The following is a 6,522-nucleotide window of genomic DNA, read 5'->3' as shown; positions in this document are numbered from 1 at the left end:
TCTCTCTTTCTCTCTTTCTCTCTTTCTCTCTTATCTCACCTATTAATTAGAAAATTATTAGTCTACGGCTGCTTGGGCAACTCTGTAGAAATACTAAGTTTTGTAGCAACGCACACATAAGTACTAATAGATCTTCATTCATTGCTATGTTACACCCATGTACATATTCTGGTTGAATATTGCCCTGGATTTCTATTCCTTATAGCATAGATTTGTCTAAATAATTACATATTTATTTATTCAGATTAAATGACGGCGTGTGTATGGAAAATAGTCTACTCCATGCTAACCGCAGGTTTTCGCCTTCCATCCTTCCCAGCGCTGGATGTCCAGCACAATTTTTCTTTTGCCCTTTGAGTAGCGTTTAAGGCAGAGGCTGAAAAAAAGGGGAGCATTTTTGCTATTTCCTCGCCGCGAGGAGAAAACAAAGAACAGGGACCCTTTATCCTCTGCGGATTTTGGGGTTTGGTCTCGCAAGACCAGGGGGTTTCTCAGGACCCGCCGGGGAGGTAGAGGGGGGAAGGGAGAGGAGCAAAGGCTTCACCCCCTCTGTCCCCCACTCGAGCCAGGCCTGGAGCAGAAGAAAAAAAAGCAGAGACCCCCAACTACCGGGGCAAGACCCGAGTGTCGCTGGTTTCCCCCCTGAGCCGGGCTGCAGCTCGCCCCGTTGCCCGCAGCGGTGGGAGAGCGGCCGGGGGGGAGAATCGGGGGGATCGGGGCGTGCAAAGACACAACCCCAGACCTGACGAAAGTATCCTCCACGGCCAAGGTTTTTCCTCGTTTTGCTGTTTTCCCAAAGCCCAAGAGCGTTGGGTTTGGGAGCTTTTGCCGTTGCGGGTGCGCTTGGTCACCTTCTCCCTCTCTTTATTATTATTTTTATTTTTTAATAGGTGCCCCCTCCCCAGTTTGGCTCTTTTAGAGGCTGGCGGTGAAACCAGCTCCGGATGAAGCCGGAGGAGGAAGGGGGACAGGGAAAGAGCAGCACGCCTTACTGCGAGGCAAGAGGTAAAGAGCCACGCGGGGATTTTATTACCCCCCCCCCCCCCAGCATCCCGACCCCCAGTTTCACCCTCTTGGCTGCTCACATCTCCTATTTCTCATTTACTCCTGCCCAGGCCCTTCCAGGTTTCAAAAACAGGCAGAAAACAGCTTCAAAACCCATTGCAACCCACGCTATTTCATTCAGTCCGACCCCTCTCCGAGCCAACCCCCAAATTTCTCCCCCCACCCGCTTCACTCCGGCTCCCCACTCCTTTTATTCCACGATTACGCTTCTCTGCCCATTTTTCCCCCTTTGAAACGACAATTTCTGCCCCTTTTCCCCCCAACCCCCCTTTTCTTTCTTTCTGCTTCTCTCTCCTTACCGAGTGAACTTCATTGTTTTCTGGAGGAAATGGTAATGTTCAGACATTAAACCTTAATTGGGCTTTTCTTTATGACGTTTAATTTCCTCCACGGCAGACGTGTTTGCATCTTGCTGGGAAGAGAGGGGAAAAAAAAAAGAAAAGAAAAAAAAAAAAAAAAAAAAGAAGGGGGGGAACCTTGTTTGAAGTCCAACTGGGGGGAGAAAGGAAGAAAAAAAATCAGGAATCGGGACGAAAAAGGCTTGGTAAAACCACCCCCACCCCATCCTTTTGGCTATTTCTCCCCCACCGATGCACTTGGCTCACCTCTCTCCCCCCAAGGGGGAGGGGGGGCAAACCCGGGGTGGGGGGGGTAAAAAATAAGCGGGCAGGTGGGCGGCAATGGCATTGCGGCGGAGCGGCGCGGACGGCCGCGGAAGGGAGGCTGGAGCCTTAACTTGACCTTCACTTTGCGAGGCCGGCCCCCGCCCACCCAGACGGGCAGCCCCGGCGGCTCCTCCCGCCGGCAGCGCCGCCGCCGCTGCCCGGCAGCGCTCCGCGGCCGCGGAAGTGGGAAAATAAATAAAATAAAATAAAATAAAATAAAATAAAATAAAATAAAATAAAATAAAATAAAATAAAATAAAATAAAATAAAATAGATGGGGAGGCTGGGAGCAGGGATACTGCTGCCCTCCCAAGCCATGGGGAATAAATCCGTCGGAGGGAGAGCGGTGAAGCCAAGTTTTGTCCGCTGCCTAAAAGCAAATCTCCATTGTGGTCACTCGGACCCTTTCGCCTCCTTGTTCCCCCAGAAATCCCCTTACACTCCACCGCCTCCCCAACCCCACCACCACCCCGTCCTCACGCTGATGGTCCTACAACCCCGCAGCGTACTGTTCCCCAACTTCCCCCCCACATTTTTTTTTTTCCCCCAGATAGACAAGAGCCACCTCAAAATTCCCTGCATTTTTTTCCCCAATAATAATAATAATAATAATAATAATAATAATAAATTAAATTAAAAGGTCAGCGCGGCAACCAGCGCGGTTCTTCTTCGCAAATAAGTATTTTCTTTATCTCCATTCGGGGAAAAAAAAAAAAAATACATGGGTCCCGATGATTTTTTAAAGCTGGAAGAGAAGGTCCTCGGTTTTTGATAAATGCACTTTTGGAGAAAAAATGAAGTGGTTGTGCAGATATGTAACTTTGTCCCTTTTCGCCTGCCTTTGTGTGTGCCTGGGCGTGCGGGGGGAGACAGATGCTTTATTTCACAGTCTCTCTATAAAGAGATAATTATATATCTAGTTATTCACCGAAGCAATAAATACTCTTCATCCACAATTACAGATGAAGATGGTTGTTTTAAATACTCATAAAGTCAGTGTTTGGGCTCCGACTGGAAGGTGCAATTGCAAACGGGGGGGATTTGGGTGAATGAGATTGAAAAAGCCATTTGGGGGTGGTGGGAGCCCGATGGAAAAACCCTGTGGTCCCTCTGCCCTGGCAGGCAGACCCCCAGAAGGAGCAAAACTTGCTAAAAACCTAAATAAGAGTTTGGTGGGGCCCCCTGGATGGGCAGCGGATCCCAGTGGTGCAATGAGTTGCTCGGTCCTCAACTCGCTTTGCAATATATTGCCACATACAGACCCGGGGGGGTCATATACAACCCCCCTTCCCCACTACCCCCCCCCCCATATTTAGTCTCGCAGATCCCTGCAAAATCCCACGGGATTTATTTTCCACCCAAGAAAAAAGCCCTTGCCCACAACTCCTATTAAAATATCATATTTTCTATTATTTCTAGCTTAAGATATTTTGATTGGAGGTAATCTGTATGGTCTTTTCTTTCTTTCTTTCTTTCTTCCTTCATTTTACTGGACCTGAATTCTGCCCGACATTCCTCATTGCTACCTTGGGTCTCCAAATGTACTTTTCCATACCTAATTTTTTAAATGCTTTCTCCTTTAGCAGCGTCTCGTATCACCTCATAAGAGTTTACTGGTTAATCATAAAAGTAAAATGAATTTCCACACTCTATGTAATTATCGACACTTCTCCACCCAATATGTAGGTTTGAGAGGCACAGGAGTATACTGGCTGCAAATATGAATATTAATATGCTTTCCCGGTGAAAAAATTAATTTTGGCAAACGTTTTTATAATGAGATATCCTGATGGTTTATATGTTCTCTGTGGCAGTGTTTTGCTAACCCATGTCTAAAATTAAAGCACAAACTCTCTTAAAAAATTACAGGTAGATTTTAACGCGGATTTGAGGCACATGCTCTCACATTCCAGCTAGACTAAAACACGGACTAAATGTGATTTATTCAGACTGAGGGGGATGTAAGGTTTCTGCATTTTCCTGGTACCACAAAGGCACATTAAAAAAAAAAAAAAAAGCATTTAGATTCCAAGTCTGACAAAAGCGGGTAAAATACTTCATTTTCAAAATCATTTTTTTTTGCACCCAAAGTGTGGATAAGAGAGAGACCCCCTCCCCTCAAGCCGAAGGGAAGGATAGTTAGTACGAGATTTATTGGGGGGCGAGGGGCGAACATGTTTATTTCCTATTTGAGCAAAATGAAAATAAAGTCACTTAATGAAGTCTGACTGTAAAAAGAAAGAAAAAAAGAGGAGTTTGCAGAGAGTCAACAAGACGCAGCCATTAGAAAATCCACGCAATTTAGCCGCAGTAAGGAGTACAAGCTTACTGATCTTTTATCTTTCTTATCCTTTTCATCTTTATTATCACTCTTGTTAACAACACCAATGAGACTGGATACATATATCTCCTTTAAATGCAGTCATCCATGGAGCCATTGTAGTTGCTAGCTACAGATATATTAATTAATTTATTCTCTCAACAGTAAAATATTGCTGTGTCTACTTGCTACCTACCAAGCAATAAAAAAGAGGCTTTTTTTTTTTTTTTTTTTTTTTTTTTTCCCTCTGCACTTCATTAGGCTTTACCTATAAGTTTCCATTTGAAATGATTTGCTTAAAACTAATTACTTGCAATGTACTTCATTTTCCTCTCACAGGGTCTGGAAGGTTTCAAAGTGGGGTGGGTGGCCATATGCTGATAAATGCTGCTAATTATTCCCACTCTGTGTTTATTTTATATTTATGAACCCGCACTCGGAATCAAACCAAGGCATTCTTCGGCAATAACGCACTGGCACATTAATGATAAGGGGGGCATGGGACTGAAAACAGCCCCTATAATAGCACGGGGGAGGAAACCAAACAGTTAATATATCACGGAATTAGCCAAAGGACCGAGCCTCAGCCACACACAGACTGAGAGAAGGAAGTCCAGTCATTCTTCTCTGTTTAATGGGAATTATTATATTTATTGTTAATTGCTTTAATACTTTAAGCTGCAGCCCTGTAAAATGCAGCTGCGAGGAGGTGCTTTGCTTTTGTCTGCTATTTGGGAGTTTGGGCTGGGGGGGTGAGGCGGGAATGTGAAGTATTTCCACACAGGCATCCCTCAGATGCTGGCCTGGAGCCCAAATCTAAATTTTCGCCAACGTGGTGGCCCCGAGTGCCCTTTCCCTATGGCCTGGGTGCATCGACACCCCCCCAGCCGCTACCGTCGCCCCCCCCTCCCCCCCCCCCCCCGGCCATGGCAGGGCGCGGCGAGGAAAGCCCCCCCCCCCAGCAAGGAAAGGTGCCCCCCAGCCCTGCTACCCCCCGGCGGCACTCACACTCCTTCCACCTCTTTGTGCAGCTCCTTTTTGACCAGGTACAACGGGTTGAGAGAGCACAAAGCCCCCGCACACCCTGGGACACCTATAAGCACCCACAGCCTATAGCGCTCACAGCTCTGTAGACTACGCTTTGATTGCTTTTTTTTTTTTTTTTTTTTTTTTATTCGTTTTCCAGGACAAAAAATATTAATAATAAAAAAAATGGCAGGTCCCTCCCCTCCAAGCCAGCCTGGGTGCCAGTAGAGGAGTTGGGGTTGTTTTTTCCTGCACTTCTAATTCTGCGTATTTTGCACCCCTAGGTGAAAAAGCCCCGATTCTGTCCACAAAAAGGGGATTGCGAGAAAATTGAGAGCGGGAGGAAAAGGATTTTTGACCGGCCGCCTTGGATTTTAGGTGTTGCTTGTGATTAAACTTTGCTTAAAGTGGCTCTGGTCTTTAATGGTCTTTGAAATGAGCTCAGCGCTAATTCGCGTCGGGTTTTGTCCTTTGTGTTTTGCAGAGGTTTCGCGTAAGTTCAAAGAAATTGCACATTTCTCCAGCACAAAGGTGTCATATCTCCCGGCTGAGCGAAAAAAATGCCCTTTTGTATTCCTATTTTGCACATTATCTTTCCCATATTGAGTATAGGGTAAAAGTAACGAAGCATGAATAATTCCCTAAAATTGACCTGCCCGCATTAATATTTTCTACGTTTTTGCAGTGGTTGTGAAATAGCACCTCGGTCTTTGTCATTAACGGTAGAAATATTTCTCGCAATTAAAGAGACGAGGGTTTTCTCCCCTCGCTAACGAATTCATTTTAAAGCCGGAGCAATGAAATACGCTGCTGAATAAAAGAAACCAGCCCAGAAATAATACAGATTTTATGGCGAAGCAACAATTTGTTCTATCCGCTCGCTGGTAATAAATAAGTTTTATCTATTTTGGTGAGTGTTTGAATGTCTTTGAAATCCAACTATTCCTGTTCAAGGTGAACCGACTTACAATACATACAATTTATGTCACCCTACGCCATTCAGACCTGTTAGGCATAATTCCTCCTGGTGCCCATTTTCCTGGCACATTGGAGCAGGGACACACTTATTACTCTATAGAAATAAGAAAATAAAGTGTGGAAATGTCTGGCTGGAGTTTGTTTGTACGATGTACGTGTACACACATGACTGTGGCAGCAGAAACAGAGGGGAAGTGTATTTACCCGTGTTTAAGAAATAATAATAATAATATACATATAAATAAATAAATCAATGACTGCTGAAAAAAAAAAAAAATTCACAGAAAACTTTGCAGAAATCACAAGCCCTGCCTATTTCCCCAAGCAGTGTTTATGTTTGTCCCAAGCATTCTATGGCTCTTAAAATGCGTTTGGGGAAAGTTTGAAGATGGCAAAAGTGTAGCCCATTCCTGTAGGAATATTCGCCTTCCTCCTTTCCTCTCCAAACCGAGAAACTCCTGGGGAGAA

This window comes from Oxyura jamaicensis, chromosome 33, assembly GCF_011077185.1.
Source record: "Oxyura jamaicensis isolate SHBP4307 breed ruddy duck chromosome 33, BPBGC_Ojam_1.0, whole genome shotgun sequence".
Taxonomy (NCBI): domain Eukaryota; kingdom Metazoa; phylum Chordata; class Aves; order Anseriformes; family Anatidae; genus Oxyura; species Oxyura jamaicensis.
Note: the sequence above shows the minus strand (reverse complement) of the source record.